At 46.5% G+C, this 24,441-nt stretch overlaps 1 protein-coding gene and 1 long non-coding RNA gene across 2 annotated transcripts in view; one reads left to right on the top strand and one right to left on the bottom strand.

Annotated features, from left to right (window-relative positions):
• LOC308478525 overlaps positions 1–12,014 on the bottom strand; it is a 164,383-nt gene extending 152,369 nt beyond the window's left edge. Inside the window, exons 1-2 of the long non-coding RNA XR_013987102.1 lie at positions 11,735–12,014; positions 1,822–1,991 (exon numbers count right to left, since the gene is read on the bottom strand). This is a non-coding gene — a long non-coding RNA (uncharacterized lncRNA). The remainder of the gene's footprint in view (positions 1–1,821; positions 1,992–11,734) is intronic.
• The window catches only part of LOC308478401 (cytochrome P450 2J4-like), a 439,957-nt gene that overhangs the window by 31,229 nt on the left and 384,287 nt on the right, over positions 1–24,441 (top strand). The window lies entirely within an intron of this gene.

Below are 24,441 nucleotides of genomic sequence, written 5' to 3'. Positions count from 1 at the left end.
GTGTGAGGAGGTCAGGGAAACAAGCAAATGAATGATAAGATAAGGAAAGATTGATTTGTTTTTATCTGTTTTTACTTTGTATTTTCATTTTTGTATTTTTCTTTTCTTTTACTTTTTTTCTCTTATTTTTGTAATATGCTGAAACTTTAATAAATATCTTATAAAAAAAGAAAAAAGAAAGTCCTGTTGCTCCGCCATGACCTCCCTGCCAATTTAGATACAGTGACAGAACTGGAGGCCCCTCGACAGTCTTTGGGTCCAGTGTTGGATCATTTCGATTGCATACTCCCTGCTGATGTGGATAGATTCCTCTGAGCTGGTAGGCCCACCACTTGCCTCCTTGATCCATGCCCGTCTTGGCTGATTAGGGTGTGCCCAGATGTTGCACGGATCCCCCTGGTTGAAATTATCAATTTGTCCTTTGGCACGGGGACATTCCCAGGGGAGCTGAAGGAAGCAGTGGTGTGTCCGCTCTTAAAGAAAACTTCACTAGATCCTTTAGATTTATCCAATTTCTGCCCAGTTTCAAATCTTCCATATCTGAGTAAGGTAATTGAGAGAGCGGTTGCTGAACAGCTTGGTAGGTTTCTGGAGGAAACATCAGCTTTAGATCTATTTCAGTCCGGGATCCGTCCTGGTTTCGGGACCGAGACGGCTCTGGTCGCCCTAACAGATTATCTCCGTAGACAACTGGATTGAGGCGGGTCGGGACTGCTGATTCTCTTAGATTTGTCAGCAGCTTTCAACATGGTTGATCATGATCTTCTGGACCACCGCCTCACCCACGTGGGGATACAGAGCATTGCCCGTAAATGGCTGGTCAGGGACAGAGGGTGGCGCCAGGGAGGGAGATGTTCTCATGCCACTCCTTGGTGTGTGGAGTGCCACAGGGCGCAATCCTCTCCCCAATGCTTTTTAACATCTTTATGCGGCCCCTTGCCCAGATTGTCCGGAGCTTTGGGCTGGGTAGTCACCAATATGCTGATGACACTCAGCGCTATCTGCTGATGGATGGCCACACTGACTTGGCCCCGGACACACTGACCAGATGCTTGGACCTTCATACCTACGGAACCACCTCTCCTGGTATGCCCAACGGAGAAACTTAAGGTCCATAAATAGCAACACCCTAGTGGTCCTGGGCCCTAAGGAAGTCAGATTAGCTTCAGCCAGAGCCAGGGCCTTTTCAACACTGGCTCTGGCCTGGTGGAACACTCTGTCTCATGAGACCAGGGCCCTGCAGGATCTGATTTCTTTCTGCAGGGACAGTAAGACAGAGTTGTTCCGCCTCGCTTTTGGCTTGGAATTAACTTGATTCCCTCCCCCTCTTTCTTTTCCCCTTTTTCCTTCTGTGATGGAACTCCTACTTGGGGACTTCCCTGGCTTTTTTCTGGCCCACATAGGACCAGTCTGGATTTTTTCCCCAACCAGACTTGACATTTTCATCCCCAAAAAGTTTTTGAATTTCTGCTGAAACGAGGCTGCATTTTAATGTTTAATCTTGTTTTTTAAGTTGTATTTCAATCAATTATTTTATATCTGGTGTTGGCTGGGGAGGGTGGGGTATAAATAAAATTTATTATTATTATTATTATGCAGCTCATGCCCACCATTAGAATGGCAATTGTCATGAACTTAGGGGGAGCCTGGTGGTCCCCTCAAATATTTTAGGGGGGCACTGAAAGGACCTCAGCCCCTAGTTGTTCACTCCTAGGTAACCCATTTCTTGTTGAGTGCAACAATAATAGAGAAACTTTGCTCTGGACAGCCCTTTAAACGTTTTCTCTTGGGAAAATACCAGGAGAAATTCTTATTTTTCACTACTTACCTTTTCCTTTTATCATAGTCCTAAGGAAAGGAGTCTGTGATCGCTCGTCTAATTCTTCAGAGTGGTCAGTGAGCGCTTCTTTCACTGCTTGGAATCCAGACAGTACTACAATGGGTAGATGTCCTGTCCATAGGGTGAAAATATTTCCATGTTGCTTTGCCAGCTACCATTAGGGTCAAAAGACAGGAGAGGAATGATGTGTTTAAAAACTGCAGTTGGATATTTCAACTTAATACAAGAGCTTCAGTCTCCCTCCCTTCTGTAGCTTCTTCCGTATGTTCAGAGCTCAAGTTATGGCTGCTCCCTGCTGCTTCTCCCTTCCCTCTGCATACCACTCTTATATGTTTGCTCTCTATGCCTGCTTTCTCATTCCCTGTCAGTGAAGCAACATCACTGACACCAGGCTTAAGAAACTGAATAGCACCTGCAGGTTAATTCCATGTTGAGAGGCTGCCATGAATGAATGCTGAGGATTTATGTGGTCAGTCTATTTTTTAATATAATAATATTTTATTCTTTTTTCCATTTAGAAAGTTATATTTGTTATACAACAATTATATTCCAATTCAACAAAACAAGTGACTTCCCACTCACCCTGCATCATTGTTTATAACTTGAATTACATACAATTGCATTTTAAAGTTCCATCGTATCTAATTTCATCCTCTCCAACATGTTTCTTAATATATTCTGCTGTTTTCTTACACTTCAAACCACGCTGTGGTCTTTACATATGGGAAATAACTTTTTATATAGGCTGCAAATGTTTTCCAATCTTCTTTAAAAGATTCTAGATCGGTATCTTTTATCAATTTTTGCCATCTCTGCATATTCCAAGATTTTCATAAACCATTCTTTCTTTGAGGGTGTTCTCTCCTCCTTCCTCAGTTTAACAGTATACATTAAATATTTTTGATCAGTAGTTTTTAATGCATATTTTCAACTTTTATATGATTTTGTGCTTTTCAGTATTAATTGTTAGGATATTTCCGTTCCACCTTAAAAGGGAGCAGGCTTTGTGAGTAACAGAGTCTGCGCATGTCCTGTTCACAGGATGTTTATGCTTGCTGTTTCCTTTCGATTTCAGTCGGGCAGAGATGCTGACACAGAACGGTCATGTTTTTCTTTGTTCTGTTCAACGCTAAATAAAGTCTGTAAATATGCTCTTCTGCTCTTCTGCGGTGCAAGCTTTCTGGCTGTGTTTCTGCTGATAAAGGATGTGCACGAGCCTGGAATGTGGCAGTCAATTTCCAAGGCTTCGTGTCGCTAATTGCTGGGTCTGCGTGGCTACAGAGATCGATGGACGACCGGCAGCCGGCATGGGGGCTCAGATGGACGCTATCTCCCTGGCAGTATCCCAACAACAAGGTTATGGGCCCAGATTCACAGCACCAACAGGAGAGTAAAGCTGCAACAGACTGCGTCTGAGAGGTATGTCAAAAGCGAAAGAGAGGTTTTTCTCTGTTTACCTCGGAAGGAGCCTTTGGAACTCCGGCAGATTAATGGCTCTGGGAGCCAAGCCAGAGAGTTCGTGATTAATGGGCTGCCAAGATAAGGAGTCTTTGAAGGCATAAGAGACTCCCGGCTCAAAGGAAAAGCTGAAATGGAGTTTTTCCAAGCTTCTCAGGCTGAGGAGTGCCCAAAGTTAAATCGGCACAATTATGAAACCTGGGCAAAATGGTGTGAATCTTTGCTGCGTCAGTTTGGGGTGTGGCATACCGTTTCTGAGCCCCCCCCAGTTCCTCTGACAGAGAAATGGGAGGCCGAAAATTTGAGGGCGATAGACGTAATCGTCTTGTCCGTCTCTCTGGAGGAGATAAAGACGCTAGCTGGCAATCTGACTGCACGTGGCATGTGGAATGCTTTGATGAAAGCTCACAAGCCAGTCATCCCAGCCCAGAATTTGACTGCATCGGAGGTCCTAGCTGTTTCCCAGAATGCGAGTGAATGCAGGGATGCTGAGGGCACCGGTTGCAAGCTGCAGGGGGAGCTGACCGTCACGTCATCCCAGGCAGCATTCCAGCCTCCAGGGGGAGCCAAGGAGTCGGCAGCTGAGAGCTCTGTTTCTCGTGGGAACCAAGGTCATTGTCTTTGCCGAGGCCGGAAGGCCAGAGGTAAACAAAGACAGATGCCTGCAGATGGCCAGAAGCAGAGGGAGGGTGAAGAGCCCGCGCCAGGGAAAAACAAAGATGTGTTTGCTGGCACTGCTTCACCAAAGGCTAAAGGCACGTCTGCTGACCAGAAGCAGGGGGGCAAGCTGCAAAAGCCCACGCCAGTGGAAAACAAGGCTATGTTTGCTGGCACTGCTTCACCAAAGGCTAAAGGCACGTCTGGTGGCCAGGAGCAGCAGGGGGGCAAGCTGAAAAGGCCCACGCCGAAGGAAAACAAGGGTTTGCTTGCTGAAAAGACTGCTCCAACAGCCAAAGGCAGATTTATTATCGATTCAGGTGCGAGCCGCCACGTTTCGAAGGACCGCCATCTATTTATCTCCTTCAAGCCTCAGGAAGGTGAGATCCACCTGGCTGACGGAAGGACGTTGCAAATCGCAGGAGAAGGGACTGTGAAACTTGCAAGTTTGCACACAACCATCAGTGGTGTACTTTATGTTCCAGGCGCTGCAAGCAACTTGCTAAGTGTCCCACAGCTTACTGGGCGTGGTTTTCAGATTTCCTTCAAGAGGAGCGTCTGTGTCATCAGTAAAGGCAAAGAGGACTATTTGCATGCAAAGTTTATGGATGGTTTGTTCCATATAACTTATGATGACACTGCTGTTGTATCTAATGCTGATTCTTGTTGTGTTGCACAAACTAACAAAGTTCATCATGCAGGATGCATTCATGATGCACATCGAAAGTTTGGTCATCTCTCTTGGAAGGCACTGGCCAAGATGCCAGAGGTGGTTGAGGGTTTGAACATCAAACCCTGTAAATTTCACATGAAATGTGTATCTTGTGCAGAGAACAAGGTGAAGGTTGCTCCAAAAGGCAAGGAATCTAGCAGGCAGGCTTCCAAGCCCTACCAGCTAGTGCATGCGGACCTGGTTGGTCCACTTACGCCCTCTTTAGGGGGAGCAAGGTACTTCATGGTTCTAATTGATTCTTTTTCCAGGTACATTCATGTGTTTTTGCTCGAACAGAAATCGCAAGCGTTTCCGAAGTTTAAGGCATTCTGTGCTTGGTTGGAGAATGCCCACGGCAAACGTATCGGTTGTTTGTTTACCGATCGAGGCGGGGAGTTCACTTCTCAGCAGTTTGAAGCTTTCCTGACTGAGAAGGGAATCCAGCATGACATGTCAACGCCCAGATCGCCATGGATGAATGGGCTTGCGGAGCGAGCAAATCAGACATTGCTGCAAGGAATGAAAACCTTGTTGCATGATGCCAATCTCCCTGATAAGTTTTGGGGGGAAGCTTTGGGGAATTTTGTTTACAGTTTTAATCGCAGATTGTCATCACCCATTGGCTGTACCCCCTATGAGAAGATGTTTGGCAAGAAACCCAACACCAAACACATGAGAATCTTTGGTTCTGACATGTGGGTACGCACCCCACAAACCAACAAGCTTGGGAAGCGTGGGGCACATGGTTTGTTCATGGGGTACGAAAAAGGTGCATACAGGGTATGGATGACTAACTCTAAGTCCATTAAGTTCACAAGGAGTGTTGAGTACAATCCTAAGTGGGGGGAAAATGTGGGAATTTTCCAGAGTTACCCAGAGGAGGATGAAGGTGATGTCAAGCAAGCAGCTAAAGCTGAGGAAGCTGCTGAGGATGATGATGATGATGAGGATGATGATGATGATCAGAGTTCGGATTCCAGTTCAGTGGGCGGTGCTGCTGCTGGTGTCAGTGACAGTGATGACACAGCAGACTACCAGAGCGCAAAGGCCTCAGTCAGACCATCTGATGCGTCTGACAATGAACTGGAAGAACTGTTGGGAAAAAGCACCAAGGCAAAAGCCAGCTCCAGATGGCTGGAATGCAAAACAGGAGTTTGTGTTTTGCAGATGTACTGTTGGAGAAAAGGTGGAGCCTATTCTCTGTACTGAGCACCGGATGTTAGCTCAGTGTGTCATATGACCTGTGCTGGAAGTACAGGGGAGGAGTGTGTGACTCTTCTGATGGAGTCTGAAGGGAACAGTCACATTTCTATGTACTGTTGAATGACAGGAATAAAACATGTAGAGAGGACTCCTGTCTGTCTCATTTCTCCTCCCTGGGAGAATGCAGGGAGGGAGGAAGGAGGAGGGTGTGTTCTTCTCACGTTTGAGGAGGATCACCAGGGTTTGTTTACCTAGCCTGCCGGGGGTCGCAGACGGACGGTAAACAACAGTATCTCGCTCAATTGCCTCGGGGGAGGCCAGGTACCTCTGCCTGTGGGCTGATGATACTGACATATGGCAGCCTTCGGATGGTTGCGATTCATCGGACATCTGCATGAGAGGCTGGTGGATTGTCCTCCTCTGCTCCAAGGGAGAAGGCAAGCGTCTGAGAACAGCCAGAGGCTCAACAGACGGCTGGTGGAAAGAAGAGGTGTTTTCCAGAGCAACAAAGTTCAAGGTATGCTGCATTTCGGGCTAAAAGCGTGAACGCAGTCGATTAATTCACTGGTTCACGGGGAGCTGCGTTTTGGAAACATACAGCTCCGGGAGAAGAGGCCTGCATTCCACAAATTCTTGTGGTAGATAAGATGTCCTATTGAAATGCATTGTTGCTAGGTAACGGAAAGTTACTGGCAGAGGGGCTGGACTGTGAGCCTGGGAAAGCGAAACAAAATCAGAGAATGTTTTGGCTACAAGTTTGGAAGGGACTTTCCATAGCAGCCAGAGTTTAGCTGCCAGGTGCAAAAGTGCGTAAACAACTTGCAGTTTGCCTGCGTGAGAAAGGAAAAAACAACTGTTGGATTTTACAGTTTGTTTGACAGTGTGAGCTGGAGGCTTGGCTTCAAGATGGATGCAAAGAAGGGGGGAGCTTTGCCTAACTCATCTCCCCTGACCAGAGACAGTTATTCATCAGGGTCTGGATGGATAACTACCCCAGAAGGGGTGAGCCAAGATGATGCTGGCCAAGTTCCTAAGAGCTCAACGAAAGCTGAGGAGAGCTTTGACCCCAGAGGGGAGAGTGCAGGAACTGTGGGTGTTGGAACTGTTGGTGTTCCTGAACAAGGTGCAATGGGTGTTGCTGACAGGGGGAGGGAAGAACAGAGTTCAAATCTCCCCACTGCTGATGCTACTGGAGAGCATGGAGTAGCATTGAGTGCTGTCCGATGCTACAATTGTGGACAGACTGGGCATCTACAGCGAAACTGTAAGAAGCCGCGCCAGTCAAGAAGAGCAAAGAGCAGCTCTACGAAGCCTGAGGCGTCAGGCAAAAGCCGTACCAAGTGCCAGGTGAAACCTGCAAAGGCTATGATGGCGAAAGGAACCACGCCAGATGTTGGGAACTCGTTCATAATCGACACGGGCACAACGGTACATTTATGCCCGCACAGACGACTGTTTTCGACGTTGAGGAAGCAAAGCTTCACTGTGAAACAGGCCAACGGTCAGGAGTTGGAAGCGACCGGAATTGGGACTGTGTATCTTGAGAGTCTGAACTTGACTATAAATGATGTTTACCTGGTTCCAGAACTGAGATTTAATCTGCTGAGCGTGTCGCAGATTGCAAAGAAAGGACTGAAACTGTCCTATGATGCTAAAAGCTGCAAGATCTACAAAGATGGAGAACTGTTTCTTACTGCCAAAGAGAAAGATGGACTGTATTTGTTGACTTTTGATCAAAGTGATTACATGAAATGTAATTCTTCTGTTTCTAACGAAATCTCTCTTGCAGGTGTGACCAGTGTGAGCACCAGGAAGGTGACGAAGAAGGTCGACAGAGCATTTCAGCGGGTGTATGCTGATGTAATTGGTCCTCTAGAACCATCTAGAGGCGGTGCACGATTTTACCTTGTGTGTGTGGATTGTTTCACAAATTATTCTTGGGTTTATATGATGGAGAAACCGCAAGAAACTTTAGAAAAGTTTCAGGAGTTTTGTGACAAGGTTAAAAATATGCATGATGCTGACATTGATTGTCTTTTCACAGATGACAAGCAAGTTTTTCTGTTACAGAAGTTTCAGAAGTTCCTGGATGGAAAAGGGATAGACCACAAAGTGGCAGTTTCGCAAGAAGCGTGGAACGGGGGGTCTGTGTGAAAGTGAACAAAGAATTGCAAAAGGGGATGAATGCGCAATTGCTGAGTTCACATTTGCCACATGAATATTGGGCCGAGTCGCTAGCGTCCTATCTTCATGTGTGGCTGAGAAAAGTCTCAACAGAGTTGGGATGTTCTCCTTTTGAGAAGCTGTTCAATAGAAAACCTTCTGTTGCCTATTTTAAGGTTTTCGGGTCTCATGTGAAAACAGAAGCTCCAGGTGGAGTAAAGAATGCCAGAGGCATTTTTGTGGGTTATGAAAAGGGTCTCTACAGAGTAATTTTGTCTGAATCTGGTCAGGTGATTCTCACAAAGTTCCTAGAGAGTGCTCCAGAGCAAGAGCGGGTTGTAGAACAAACATTTCCCACAGGTAACGATTCAGATGATGATGATGATTTTTCTGATGTCACAGATTACAGTGGTACTGATGATGATGACACTGATAGCTCAGAGAGTTCAGTTGTAACAGTCATTGAGAGGAAATCTCACACAATGGATAGACCTTCACAGATGAAGGAAGAACCACTGATTGCTACTGGTTCTCAACAGAGTCCAAAGGTTGAACCAGTGAGCACAGAGGATCAGAACCTCATACGCAGGTCTGAGAGAGTTACAAAGGGTGTACCACCAAAGAGGTACTCAAAAGAGTTTGCTAACTTAGCTGTTGCGTGTGTTGCTATTGTTAACAACTCAAAGCAGGTTGAAGCAGTGTCTAAGTCAGAGACAAAGACACAACAGAGAGTAGCTAGCCAAGGTAATGCAGAAGCACTCATTCCTTGGAAGCCAGACAACCAGAGAGGTACACTGGTGAAACCAGTGGTGGGGAGTTCCAAGGGTGGAACTGAAACAACAGGGGACTGTTATATGTATAACAACTGTTTGTTCTCTTCTCTGGATCATGTTTTGCCAATTGATGCTTTTGGGGGAGGATGTTGGGAAAAAGCACCAAGGCAAAAGCCAGCTCCAGATGGCTGGAATGCAAAACAGGAGTTTGTGTTTTGCAGATGTACTGTTGGAGAAAAGGTGGAGCCTATTCTCTGTACTGAGCACCGGATGTTAGCTCAGTGTGTCATATGACCTGTGCTGGAAGTACAGGGGAGGAGTGTGTGACTCTTCTGATGGAGTCTGAAGGGAACAGTCACATTTCTATGTACTGTTGAATGACAGGAATAAAACATGTAGAGAGGACTCCTGTCTGTCTCATTTCTCCTCCCTGGGAGAATGCAGGGAGGGAGGAAGGAGGAGGGTGTGTTCTTCTCACGTTTGAGGAGGATCACCGGGGTTTGTTTACCTAGCCTGCCGGGGGTCGCAGACGGACGGTAAACAACAGTATCTCGCTCAATTGCCTCGGGGGAGGCCAGGTACCTCTGCCTGTGGGCTGATGATACTGACAAGAACCACTGTTCACCATTGGTCAATTTTCTCCTAAGAAGGAGGAGATGAGTCCAGAAGACTTGCGTCTAGTACGTAGGTCTGAAAGGGCGACCAAAGGCAGACCTCCAAAGAGGTATGCTGATGAGTTTGCTAAGACAGCAACTGCTGTTCTTGGTAGCTCAGAGAAGGTGTGGGAACCTTCAAGCTTCAAAGAGGTTCAGGAGTTAACCTCTAAAGATGCTGAGCCTTGGCTTAATGCCATGAAGGCTGAAGTTGATTCCTTGAACAGGAACCAAACTTGGGAACTGGTACCGGTAGTCCCAGGAATGAGACTGGTTGGCAGCAAATGGGTCTTCAAGGCCAAGACAGACCAGAATGGCAAGGTTGTCAGACACAAAGCCAGATTGGTTGCCAGAGGTTTTTCACAGGTACCAGGACAGGATTACCACGAGACCTACTCACCCACAGTCAAATATGAGAGCATTCGGCTGATGCTCAAGATTGCTGTGGAGGAGAAACTGCATGTTTCCCACCACGACATTAATACAGCTTTTTTGTATGGGATTTTGAATGAGGAGCTGTTTATGCTTCCACCTGATGGGATGGAGATACAGAAGGGAATGGTCTGTAAACTGCGGAAATCCTTATATGGTCTCAAGCAGAGTGCCAGGTGTTGGAACACAAAACTCACTGAGACATTGCTTTCTCTAGGTTTTCACCAGGGCAAAGCTGATCCATGTGTGTTTGTCAAGGAGGAGGGGCAAAACAAACTGTATTGTTTATGTTTTGTTGATGATCTTCTGATGTTTTGGAAGAATCAGGCTTTCTACCAAAGCACCCTAGCTCAGCTGAAGGAGCACTTTGACATGAAGGATCTTGGTGAGGTATCCAACTATCTTTCTCTGCAGGTGGAGAAGGACCAAACAGGTAATTTTCTGGTACACCAAACACAGAAAATTGCTGATGTATTAACCAGGTTGAATTTGGTTGATGCAAACCCAGCAGACACACCGATGGTGACAGGTTACCAGGTAGACAGTACTGCTGAAGCGTTTTCTGACACAACGTTGTACAGATGCATTCTAGGCAAGCTGAATTTCATTGCCAGATGTTCAAGACTTGACATTGCTGTAAGCTGTAATCTGCTTAGCAGACATGCCAACAATCCTACAGTTCAGGATTGGAAAGCTCTGAAGCGCATAGCCCGCTATTTGAAAGGGACTATGCACTACAGGCTGAGGTTCACCAGTCAGAAGACTGGAGGTCTTGAAATCTTTGCTGATGCAAGTTTTGGAAGTGACACCACGGATGGTACAAGCACTTCTGGAGTATGCTACATGTACAACCACTGCCTGTTTGACTGGTTGTGCAGGAAGCAGACGACAGTGAGCCTAAGTTCCTGTGAAGCAGAACTCAATGCCCTGTCATTTTCACTCATGGATTGTGAATGGTTGATGCAACTGTTTAAGGACATCGGGGTTTCTGTGAAATGTCCTGTACAAGTGTATCAAGACAATAGATCGTGTTTGGCTTTGCTGAACTCAGAGAGTTGCAAGCAAAGAACCAAGTACTTGCAGATTAAGCTACATCGTGCAAGAGAGTGTATTCAGAAAGGACTGATTCAGGTGTCCTACATGCCAGGAAATGAAATTCCTGCTGATCTGTTGTCTAAGGTTGTTAACAGAGAACAACTTAAGGTTTATGTACAAAGGTTGCAATTGGGTTGAACCACAGGTACTACAGGTTACACGGAAAGGGGGAGGATGTTAGGATATTTCCGTTCCACCTTAAAAGGGAGCAGGCTTTGTGAGTAACAGAGTCTGCGCATGTCCTGTTCACAGGATGTTTATGCTTGCTGTTTCCTTTCGATTTCAGTCGGGCAGAGATGCTGACACAGAACGGTCATGTTTTTCTTTGTTCTGTTCAACGCTAAATAAAGTCTGTAAATATGCTCTTCTGCTCTTCTGCGGTGCAAGCTTTCTGGCTGTGTTTCTGCTGATAAAGGATGTGCACGAGCCTGGAATGTGGCAGTCAATTTCCAAGGCTTCGTGTCGCTAATTGCTGGGTCTGCGTGGCTACAGAGATCGATGGACGTCCGGCAGCCGGCATGGGGGCTCAGATGGACGCTATCTCCCTGGCAGTATCCCAACATTAATAATAATATTCTTTGTATTATCCCTATTATTTGTATATCTTACTGTTTCTTACAAAGGAGGCTTATGGCATTTACCATTTACCATTTGATGCTATTGTTTAAGTTGAAATATCACAATTGTTGAGGGAAATAGATAAAGCAATTGCTGAAATCAGACTGAATTATAACTAAGATGTAAGTACCTTAATGAGAGTATCTTCATGAATCTTCAATCCAAAGTTCCACAAGACTACAATGAGAGGAACCTTAGGAGGGCCTGGAGGATAATGCCTGTTTGACCAGAGCAGTTTCTTGAAGTTCAGAATCAGAAGAGCCACCAGCAGAGCAATCAAAAGTGCCCATATCTCCATCCTTCTCTTGCTGTCTCTTTCTCCTTAATTCTTTCTAGGTTGCCTGGTCAGGTTCAACTCTCTTTCTCTAAGGGCTTTTTGCTTTCCTCAGAGACATCAGCAGTACTCTCTGCTTATATATGCTCAATTATTAAAAACAATTAAGCAACAAGGAGTGTGATACCATGTGCAAATAGCCTTGGAATGTGATTGCAAGTCATGTAATACAATTGAACACTATAATCTGTTGGGTTGAAAATCACGACAGACGAGTGGCAGGTGTCATATGAGAGGCGTCTGCCGGGGCGAGCCCCGGGAACTCTCTTTTATTGAATATTACAAACATTGCCACAGGTGTGCTTGTGGCTGATTGGTTGATACAAACACAAAGCATCTTGTTGCTGATTGGTTAACATAGGTACAAGGCGGGAATTACATATAACTATTTATCACTGATAGATCAAAGGCTGAGAAATGGAGCTGGAACTAGACAGGCATGAATCCTCCTAATTAAATTATAACTAAAGATTAATATAACATGACTAAAACAATTACTAATGATTGATCATAACATGAAAGAATATAATAATCAAGTTCCGTAGATGTGGTCAGCTATGCATTAAGAACAGACCATATTGTTTTGGTCATGAACTTGAAATGAACTGAAGAATGAGAGAATGTCTTGGTGTGTTAGGCTTGGTGTGTTTGGAACAGTATGTGCAGAAGCAGAAACGAGACTTCCCAGAATGCAAGAGAAAAGAAGCAATAGTGCCCATAGCAAGACTTCCCACAATGCCACAGTTATGTGCAGTAAGACAACTGCAGAAAGAGAACTTCCCTTTATCTCCCCCTTTCTTTTCTTGTTTGTGAGGCGTTCTTGGTAAATAAGGCAAAAATACTTCGGGATTAGTGGTGTGCCAGCGAATGCCCAAAATAAGTTTGCCAGGGTCGATGGGACAAAAATATTTCGGGATACGTGGTTTGCCAGCGCATGCCCAAAATAAGTCTGCCAACATCTCCCCTAAAGTTTACTGTTGGTGTTGCCATTTCGCAAAGTAGGCAGCAAGGAGTTTATTGGGTGGCTGAGGGGGAGAGAGAAGCCGAGAGAAAAGACTTATGAGGCTAGGAACGCATTGAAGGAAGCAGCATAGCAAAGTTAATATACATATTATGACAATAGCATATTGAAAAAGACTACGATGCCAAGTAAGGTTTGGCAACCAAGCGGTAAGCCACTAGGTGAAAAAATCCCAGAGGCCAGAAAAACCAACGTCCTGTTTAATGTGATGTGTAAGATTTTGCAAATGAGAGATTTGGCTTTAAATGGCTCTAGAGTCGTCAGTAATATTGAAACAACACATGTCATTCACTTGTTCACAGCCATAATAATGAAGCATCAGCAAATAGTGATAGCAGCACGATTTCGTAAAAGTCCATTATATAGTTCACTCTGTTCTTTATTCAAAAGGTGAACAGCTTGTGAAGTAAAATTCAGAGCTTTTGCTTAAGAATTAATGTTCATACGATTCCGTACAGCCAATCCAGGGACTCCTAAGAGAGAAACAACTAAAAAGATATATTCAGACCTACTGGGAAAAGAGACAAAAGCATCACAATCATTAGTTAATTCAATATTGCGGCGATATCAAGAGCGGGATAAATGATGCTTCTTGGGTAAAATGATGGACAAACGGCTTAAGCAACAGGGTGTTCCATGGCTGATGTTTTGGCACATGGTAGGGAATTCAGCATTCCTTGTGGTAGGATTTTCCATTGGTACCGTTCCGTGGGCTGACTATTATTTAACACAGGAACGGTAAAAGCAAAGAATTTACGATCTTTCTCCTGTAGGGGAATGGAGAAAAAACAATCTTGCAGATCTATTATAGCCAATTGGTAAGAATGTGGAATCATATTTGGATTAGGCAGACCACACTGCAAAGGCCCCATGGGTTCAAGGATTTGGTTTATTTTCCTTAAATCCTGGAGAAATCTCCATTTGCCACTCTTCTTTTTTATGACGAAGATGGGTGTATTATAGGGGCTAACTGAAGGCTCAATATGGTCTGCCGATAATTGTTCATTCACTAATTGTTTTAAAGCAAGTAGCTTTTCTCCCGTTATGGGCCATTGTTCCACCCATACAGGACTGGTAGATTTCCAGCTGAGGGGAAGTGCAAGCTTACTCATTAAATTGAATGGTAGCTTGTAATTGTTGTAGTAAATCTCTTCCCCACAGATTGAGGTGGATTTTCAGCACACAGGGCTGGATGTAAGCAATGGTTTCAGAGCTATCAGGCAGAGAAACAGGCAGCCACTTTATGCTTTTGGAAGAGGTTTGGGGGCCACCCACACCCCAGACTGCAGAAGCAGACTCAAGGGGCCACGTGGGGTCCCAACAACTACTAGAAATTACAGAAACGTCTGCGCCTGTGTCAATCAAGCCTTCCAGCACAATACCATTGATTTTATACTTACGAAGAAGTTTCTTTTCACCAATCCTCTGGACTACAGCTAACAGCTGTGGAGGGAAAGAAGAGAGCTCATGCAAATTAGTATCCATAATAGAAGCAGTAGGATGAGAAGGGAGCACCACCAAATGCGCCCAGGACTCACCCTTTTTTAATTGCATGGGCATATGGCTCCAGAGTTGAACCATTATTGTGCCTACATAGTCAGGATCCAGAACTCCTGGAATAACCTGGATTCCTTCTTTTGCCGCAGAAAATTTGGGTAAAATTAAACCTGCGACTTTAGGAGGCAGTGGGCCTGCCAATTGAGTGGGCATAAGAACAATTTCACCAGGTAAAACAGAGTCTTTGGTCTCTTGATTGATCAAATCAACGGCAAATTCAGAGGGTGTATTTTTGGAAAAGTTTGCAGCAGCGGAAACTAAAGGTGGAAAACTCTCTAATTGCCCTGGCCCGAGAGTGGGGCCGCAATGGAGTTTCCCGGACTCCTGCATTGATTAGCCCAATGATAGCCTTTGCCACATTTCGGGCATTTTTTGTAAGGTCTAGCCTTATTGGCAGCACCATCCTTGTTTGCCCCCCCGCCAGGGGCTCTGCATTGCTTGTCAAATGGCCTGGGAGCTTACAATTAAAGCAATTACCTGTAGGTCTATTAGTAGCTTGGATTGCGCCGGCAAGCAAAGACATCGCATGGCTCTGGCTACCGACATCCGCACAAGCTTGAATCATATCGGCCAGGTCATATTTAGGGCGATGTATGATTGACTGCAATGCTTTCTTGCAATCGGTGTTAGCGTTTTCAAAGGCCAATTTTTTCATTAATTCATTTTGAGCTGTAGTGTTGTCAATCTGCCTAGTGACTGATTCTTTCAATCTATCTATAAACTGATGGTATGGCTCCGAATGCTGTTGCTTAATATTAACAAAGGAGCTCAGCGGTTGCCCTGAAACAGGGACTTTCCGAAAGGCGCGTTGTACACAGGTCGCGGTGCGACTAAAATGTACAGGTGTCAGCGTCGCCTGGGCTGTTATATCAGCATACTGACCAGCGCCATAAAGTTGATTGGCAGTATGCTGCGGATCAGACAGGGCTGATGCGCTATGTCTAAATTCACTCTCAAACACCACATACTGAGCTGGGGATAAAAGCATGCGCATCAGGTCCTTCCAGTCTTGAGGTAGCATTGTGTAACCAGTTGCTATTCCTTCTAGCATTCCTGTTACATAAGAGGATTTTAGACCAGAATCAGTGATGGCTTTCCTTAATTCTCTCATTACAGAATAAGGAAGTGCCTCATAAAAAAACCTGCTGTTGAGCAGTTCCAGGGTTTGAATAAGTGATAGGGAAAGCAGACGGCATTTCACCTGGCCACTCAGACTCCTCCTCTAAGGACAGGAGCCCTTTCTGCCTGGCCAAAGAAAGCGCAGCGCGCACAGCTCCTATAGAGCAAACAAGGGCTGTGGCAGGCGGAGGAGGGATTGGGGGGGAGGATGCAGGCTGAGGCGGAGGGATGGGGGGGAGGATGCAGGCTGAGGCGGAGGGATGGGGGGGAGGATGCAGGCTGAGGCGGTTGAGAGGCAGGGAGGGAATGGCCGGGCTGCAAAGGAGAAGGAGGCAAAAGCTTTGGGTAAGGTGGGGAATTGTCTGCAATGGCCAGAAGGGGAGACGCCTGGGGTCCCAATTGGGGCCCTAATTTAGCAACGGCGTCTGCACATTTCTGCCAAGTGAGCAGACAATGAATCGGAGCCCTAGGTTCTGTAAAAAGGGTCTTTCCGATCTTTTGCCAAGTCTCTACCTCCAAAGAACCAGCCTCTGGATAGAAGGGGCATTGGCACGCGACCTCGCAAAGCAATTGTTCAATTTCTTTTAAAGAAATATTAACACCCACCGCTCGCTGTCTAACTAAATTCTTTAGCATGCTCTTTTTGGAATTTAGTCAATTCCCCTCCCATACTCACGAAGTAGCGCGCTGAGACTTTTCCAGTCGAGTGAAGTATGAGGGCTGGCTGCGTAAGGGATCTGGCATGTCGGGGGTCACCAGATGTTGGGTTGAAAATCACGACAGACGAGTGGCAGGTGTCATATGAGAGGCGTCTGCCGGGGCGAGCCCCGGGAACTCTCTTTTATTGAATATTACAAACATTGCCACAGGTGTGCTTGTGGCTGATTGGTTGATACAAACACAAAGCATCTTGTTGCTGATTGGTTAACATAGGTACAAGGCGGGAATTACATATAACTATTTATCACTGATAGATCAAAGGCTGAGAAACGGAGCTGGAACTAGACAGGCATGAATCCTCCTAATTAAATTATAACTAAAGATTAATATAACATGACTAAAACAATTACTAATGATTGATCATAACATGAAAGAATATAATAATCAAGTTCCGTAGATGTGGTCAGCTATGCATTAAGAACAGACCATATTGTTTTGGTCATGAACTTGAAATGAACTGAAGAATGAGAGAATGTCTTGGTGTGTTAGGCTTGGTGTGTTTGGAACAGTATGTGCAGAAGCAGAAGCGAGACTTCCCAGAATGCAAGAGAAAAGAAGCAATAGTGCCCATAGCAAGACTTCCCACAATGCCACAGTTATGTGCAGTAAGACAACTGCAGAAAGAGAACTTCCCTTTAATAATCATTCTTATATGGGTCATGCAAATGAGAGGGTGTTTGATGAATTGTAATTAGAATCCAAGCTATCTGAAGACCGATTTGGGACACAAATATTTGAGAAAGAATTTTGTACCAAATATTCATAAAATAAAAAATGAATAGGGGGCCGCCAGGGGCGCATTGGAAGATGGCCAACAATACCATCTCTCCAGCTCACACGGGACAATTAAGAGGCTGATATGGGAGTATGCAGCCTCCCTTGTTTACCCCAGGGAATGGGGAAACACTGCCTTGCCTGCTGTTGCCATAAATCACCCCCGAGTTCATAAGAAGGGGGTGAAGGCACTAGGCACATAGCCCCTGCGTGGATTGGCTCTCCCGGACGCTGTCTCTGATTGCGCGAACTGGTTGCAGGAGTTCGATATAAACAATTAGGAGAAGCAAATGCACATATTTCAAGTGAAGAACGGGAGTTAAGACTGCTAATTGAAGTGACCTCTGTGAAGTAGAGCAATGGGTTGGATTTAACAGGAATATATCAAAAAGAAAACATTAAAGGGTCGGTATGTCAGAACGGGACTGGATGGGGGGTGTCAGGGAACTGCCATCGGAGCTAGAGGCGGAGGGAAGGCTCCAAAGGGATGCAGGAGAGGGTCCCAGTAGGGAGAGAGGCAGCCCATCTGCTGGGGAAGGAAATCAGTGTAACACCAGTGGAGAAGGGGGGGCAGATGGGGGAATTGGTGAGGAAGCTCCAAGACTCTTCACCGGAGACCAGCGGAGAGAGTACGGTTACTCCGCTGCCCACACCCTCCCTGCGCAGAAGACTTCCGCGCAGGGAGAGTAGGAGGAGACTTGGCGTCAAACAACTTTTATGCTGGAAAAGGTTTAAGAAAAGCCCACTGACGGATTCTGCCAGCAACTGAGACAGTCACGATGCTGGAGGCTGTTCAGTCAGAAAGGGTTAACCAGGTAACCTAGCCAGGAGTGGCGGCAACTTACGCATGAGCAACCCCTAAACCCATTACAGGGGGGGACTTTTCTTTTGCTCTTTTATGTGATTACCTAATAACCCCTCCCCAAGAAAGAACAGTTGCATAATTGACATTAGCGGGATGAGTAAAAACTGTGTGAAAATGAATTAATAACCAAAGGCTTGGCTCATGGAGATCTAGAAGAGTGGAGGCTTTTGGAGTGACGCTGCAATAAAAAGAGAGTCGCCATGTTGGCAGGTTATGTCGAAAGACTGATGACTGAGGAGGAAGTTAAGGATTTGTTATTATACTGGATTCCTGGCAGAACCTCCTCAGAAGTTTGAGAAAGGGAGTGACAGACCTGCGAAGATTAACGACGGTAAGAGTGTTTTTTTATGGAGGTGATGAGAAGAGGCAGCCGTCTGGGTATGACTCTTGGATGAACGGAAAAACTCAGACAGGATTATAAAATATTTGTTTCAACTCGCTTACGGAGACTATCAGAGGTCACAAAGAGAAAGGAAAAATATATGAAAACAACAAAAAGAGATGTGGAAAACAAGAAGAAAGGATTGGATAGAACTGTGAACATCATTTGGACAGAATTGTGGACATTAAAGCAGTAGCAACAAGATGATTGGATCCCTTTTGGAACTTGAAATATGGGTACCCCCAACAAAAATTTAAAATTTGGCTTTGTAATTCGGAATTAATGTGATGTGGTTTGATTGGTGTGTTAATTAAAATTATTTTCAAAAAAATAAAAAATAAAAAATGAATATGAGAAAAGCCCCGCTGGATCACACCGAAATCCTCTCTTGCGCAAAAAGAGGAATTACCTCTTTTCTCCCTTGAAGAGTGCATAGAGCTGGAGGAGGAATTTGAAAGAGTGATAGTCTTTCCTGCTTCCTCTTTATGATCTATATGTACTGGATCCAACTTTTACCCAGACTCTTAGGAAAAGCCAAGTGTGCATGTGTACATTCTCTCTCTCTCTCCCTCCCTCCCCCCTCTCTCAGGGGGCTCATCTGGGAGAGTGAGGATTCACGCAAATGTATGGTGCCTGCTTGTAAGTGAAAGAATAACACTCTTGAATAATTTAATTCCTTATAAAAATTCATGATTTACACCAAGATTCTGAATATTCTTTATTTGTCAAGGCTTCTGTCTCAAAATAGAAGAAAATGTTTGCTGATATTGAAGGAATGGGTTTCTGTGCAGTCAGTTTGAAACGGGATCTAAAATCCACTTTTTTCCTTTTCCAAGGGAGCTATTCTAATATGCTTTAACTTGAGCTCTTGAGCCAAAACCCAGCTGTATAAACTAGTGCTCAAAGCTCTCTCCCTTATCAGTCCATGAAGGCTGGTAATGACGGATGGCCTTGACCACTCCAAAGTGGAACAGGGATGACACTCTGGGCCTTATCTTACATCCTGTAATGGGTTTAGGGGTTGCTCGTGCGCAAGTTGCCGCCACTCCTGGCTAGGTTACCTGGTTGAACCCTTTCTGACTGAACAGCCTCTAGCATCGTGACTGTCTCAGTCGCTGGCAGAATCCGTCAGTGGGCGTTTCTTGAACTTCTTCCAGCACAAAAGTTCTTTGACACCTAGTCTCCGCCTAGTCTCCCTGCGTGGAAGCCTTCTGCGCAGGGAGGGTGTGGGCAGCGGAGGACCCGTACTCTCTCTGCTGGTCTCTGGCGAGGAGTCTTGGAGCCTCCTCTCCGATTCCCCCATCTGCCCCCCTTCTCCACTGGCATTACGCTGATTTCCTTCCCCAGCAAATGGGCTGCCCCTCTCCCTATTGGGACCCTCTCCGGCATCCCTCTGGAGCCTTCCCTCCGCCTCTAGCTCCGATGGCAGTTCCCTGACACATCCTGACCACAAAGACCACAAAGACGCACAGACCTAGTCCGGGAACAGTGCCAGAGTGTGTTCTTGAAGTTGGTGACCTCTTGCTCCAAGATAAGAGTATAAGAACAGGAATACCCTTTTATGGTCAGAAGTACAAGAAGGAATACTCTTTTATGGTCAGGTGTACAGGAAGGAATACCCTTTAATGGTTAAGAGTGCTGGAGGAGGAACATCTGTGATGTCAACCTGCGTGTACAAGCTGACGTGCTTGGATTCCTGGGGAAGGGGGAGAGGGTGCCTGGAGGATATATATACTGCATGAAATCTCTCATTTCTTTGGACTTGCTGTGGACTGACCACGCAAGTGCCTTCTGCTATCCGGAGAGCAGAATAAAAGAACTCTTTCTCTGAACCAACCCTCGGTGTCATTTGACTTCCTTCTGTTAGATAATCTTGATTTATTGCTCAGATAAGCGTGAGGTCCGGCACGCTTCCCCCATCGCAGGCCTCTGCATTCCAAAAGACCGACATCTGAGCATAGCAGAGTTCGTCAGCGGTAAGAGGAAACAAAAAAAAAACCTCCAGTGCATTCTTCAGTGTGCTTAAATAAAGTCCACACAGGATCTTAGCAGCTAAAAGCAGTTTTATTTACAGCAGGCTATCCATTATCTATCACAACGAACAGCATCACGAAAACACGTCCTCTCTCCTCAAAAGCGAAAGTAGAGAGAAAGAACAAAGACTTTAGTCTCTCGGAACTGACGTAGCATTTCCCCCCTCCCACTAGTAGGCAGAGCGTACACTCTGAGCTGTTTAACCCTGTAAGCTCAGGTTCTCCTCACACCCCCTCTCGCTCTGCGCTACTGTGGGGAAAGTAAGTACAGAACTTACCCCCAACTCCAAACCACCACAAAACTCCCCATGACGCTGGAAGCTTAAAGGTTTGGTAAATCCATCGGCCAGGTTACTGTGACTGGCACAGTACTTCAGTCGTATCAAACCTGACTGAACACTCTGACACACATTTTGGAAACGTATGTCCAGATGCTTGGTTCTCGCCTTAAATTGCGCAGATTCAGCCAACTTCAAACAAGGCTGATTGTCTTCCCAAACCGTGATGGGCAAGCTACAATCCCCATAGATCTCTTGCACCAAGCATCTATAGAACTCTAGTTCCCGGTACAAATCTGACAGTGCACTGAATTCAGCCTCAGTAGAAGACAGCGCAATGAGACTCTGCTTCCGGGACTTCCACCCAACCAGTGACTTCCCAAACTTTATCACCAACCCAGACACAGACTTGCGGTCCTGCGAATTCGCCCAGTCACTGTCCGCATAGCATGTGAGCTTCGCCTCACCTTCAGCTGGCAGCTTAAGACAGAAGTCTTTGGTATGCTGCAGGTAGCGCAGTACCCGCTTGATACCGTGCCAAGCACTCACACTGGGCTTTGACGCTTCCCTACTTAGCAGGTTGGTAGCAAAGGCAATGTCTGGTCTGCTCCATTGGGACAGATACAACAGACTACCTAGAGCTGACTGAAAGATCTCAGCATTCTCAAACTCAGCACTTTCTGCTTGCTGGCTATCTTTCACGAAGTTCGTCTCCATGGGTGTCCGAACTCCTGCACAATCGGACATTCTGAACTTCTCCAGCAACTGCTCAATCTTGCCTTTCTGACTGAGCAAGAAGCTACCATCCTCAGTTCTCGCTATCTGGACACCTAGGTAGATCTTTACTGCACCCAGGTCCTTGAGCTGAAACCGTTTCCCAAGCTCTTTGGCAAACTTCTGCACCTGTTTGTCTGCCTTTCCAACATGGATGATGTCATCAACGTAAAACAACACCAGTTCCTGTGAGTCTCCTGATCCTCTAAGGAACAGGCAACTGTCAGCAAGACTCTTCCTGAAACCTAGCTTCTCCAAAGCTTCATTCAGGCACAAGTTCCAATTCCTGGCCGACTGCTTCAGGCCGTAAATTGACTTGTGAAGTTTCCACACAGTACCTCACTCATTGCCCTCAAACCCTGGAGGAGGAAGCATGTACAGATCCTCCTGGAGGTCTGAGTTCAAGTAAGCAACATCCACATCAAAGTGATGCACCAGCAAACCTCTTTGTGCAGCGATGGCCAAGACCAAGCGTAGAGACTCACTCCTACACGTGGGCGCATAAATCTCCGTATAATGCAACCCCCTGCGCTGTGTGAATCCTCTCGCCACTAATCTGGCCTTATACTGCGGTTCTCCTGTCGCTGTGGGCTTAAGACGGTAAACCCAGCGGCTACCCACTGCCTTTTCACCCACCGGCAACTTCGTGAGGGAGAACACACCTAGAGACTCCATTGAGTTCATCTCCTTCTTCATCGCCTCATGCCATTTCCTGGCTTCTTCCTGAGGCAGTTTCTGAACATCCTCAAAACTCTCGGGTTCACACTGCGCCATTCCGACCCACACGCTAGTGACAGCAAACCTTTCAGGAGGTTTCCCCTTGGTCGTCCGTGTTGAATGGCGCAGCACTACTTCAGGAACCCCCTCTGACCCACTAGGGCCAGCCAGAACGTCCTTGGCATCAGAGAGCTCCCCCTCTGACTTACTGCGCCTTCTGGACTTCTCAGCCGAACCTGTGGGGGAAGATGGAGCACTGCGTTGCTCAATCTTCACAGCCTTGGGAGAAGTTCTCCCCTCTGCCTGCACTGGGCCTGGACTCTGAGCCTCAGTAGCAGGTTCAACATCTGCCTCTCCTTCATCAGCAGAGTCTAGCAGACTCTCTGACAGGATGTCAGGGTTCCCATGTATCCTTGCCCAGCCACTCTGCTCACAGAATTCAGCACTGTTGCTGAGCAGATTCCTGGACTGATTCCCTGACGGATACGCAAACCTCCACCCCTTGGTCCCTGGCTCATACCCACAAAAAATCATCTTTTGGGACCTGGGTTCACCTTTCTTGCGTTTGGCCTTTGGTATGGGGACCCAAGCCTCACAGCCAAAAACGCGGAAGTAGTGCACCTTCGGTTTCTCGCCATGGAGCAAGAAGTACGGTGTGTCACCTACCACTGAATTGAACGACCTGTTCAGAATAAAGTTGGCCGTTCGCCAAGCCTCCCCCCAAAAACGCTGTGGGAGCCCGGCATCAAACAAAAGCGCTGCGGACATCTCTCCTAGAGTCCTATTCCTGCGTTTCGTGATCCCATTCTGTTGGGGACTGTGTGGAGAAGTCAACCTGTGTTGAATCCCCTTTTTGCGGAAGAAACTTTTCAGTGCAGACCCGGTGAACTCCCCACCGCGATTGCTCTGAAAGTTTTGCACCCGTGTGGAAAACTGCAGTTCCACAGCCGCAATCCAGTCTTTGATTAGCGGCGCAGCTTCATCTTTGCGCTGAAGCAAGAACGTCCAAGAGTTCTGCGTATGGTCATCAATCAGAACCAGCGAAAATTTGGCTCCGCCCAAACTGCTCACAGAAAACGGTCCACACAAATCTGCATGAATTAATTGAAAAGCCCTAGTGGTCACCCTCTCAGACCTAGGGTATGTGCACGTTTTCACCTTTGCAGACTTGCACGCTCTGCAATCTAGAAACTTAGCACATGATTTCATTTTGCACCCTTGCGTATACTCTGGGATCCTTTTCACCGACCCCCACGACACGTGTGCCATACGTCTGTGCCAGAGATGAGCACACGCATCATGAACTGGAACATTGGCACACTGCGCTTGAGCCTCCTCCGTGTCATCCGTGTCATCTGGACCTGCAACAGAAGCATTTATCACAAACAACCTGTCTTTACATTCAACACTGACTAGGTGCTGTCCATTCTTGGAAATAGAACACTTATTGTTCTCAAAACACACTCTGTAGTTCTCAGCAAGAAGTGCACTGACAGACAGCAACGCGTAGGACAGTCCTGGAACAACAAAAGCCTGGATTGAGTCCTGCAAGAAAGAACAAAACAGTGAGCCACTCTGCGTGAGTGGGTGTCGAGTCCCATCTGCTAAACAGACAGTCTTCCCAGATTTTACAGAGGTGCAGTTCTCCAGGAATCCACCAGATGGCACGAGATGATGAGACGTGCCACTGTCTATTACAAAAGCCATCACAGCATCCTGTTGACAACTCTTGACTACAGCCATAGAGGCAGCCAAATGTTTACGTTCAGTGTCTCTGCCAGCTGCCTTCGGCATGCCTTTCCCACGCTTTGAAGAAGAGCTCTTTATCTGGTTGCTACGGGAGACGGCCTTCGGCTGTTCCTCCACTGGACATTCTCTCACCAGATGGGAGGGGGAGCACAGCGATAACAGCGGCGACGCGTAGCAACAGCTCTCACAGCTCCTTCTTCAGCTATTCCTTTGTTCCCAGCACCCCCACCTTTGGGTGCACAGCCTGGGCCTGCACGCTCCCCAGCACTCTGGTTGTAGGCCTCAACATCACACGGCCCCTCGGAGACAAAGCAGCTACTCCCAGCTGTAACTTCAGGAACATGGCCAGCAGCCCCCTCTGGGCTCTCAGCTTCCTGCCTGCTCTCGGCTTCCTCCCGGCCCTGGGCTCCTGCTGAGCTCTCACACAGACTCCTCAGCACCTGCCAGGCGGCCTGAGCCGATTCAATGCCCTCCAGGTGGGGCAACAGCATAGCGTCCACGCTTGCTCTCAACA

This window comes from Podarcis pityusensis, assembly GCF_964106645.2.
Source record: "Podarcis pityusensis genome assembly, chromosome: 5".
NCBI lineage: Eukaryota > Metazoa > Chordata > Lepidosauria > Squamata > Lacertidae > Podarcis > Podarcis pityusensis.
The sequence above is the reverse complement of the archived record's forward strand: the minus strand, read 5'-3'. Positions and strand labels throughout refer to the sequence as shown.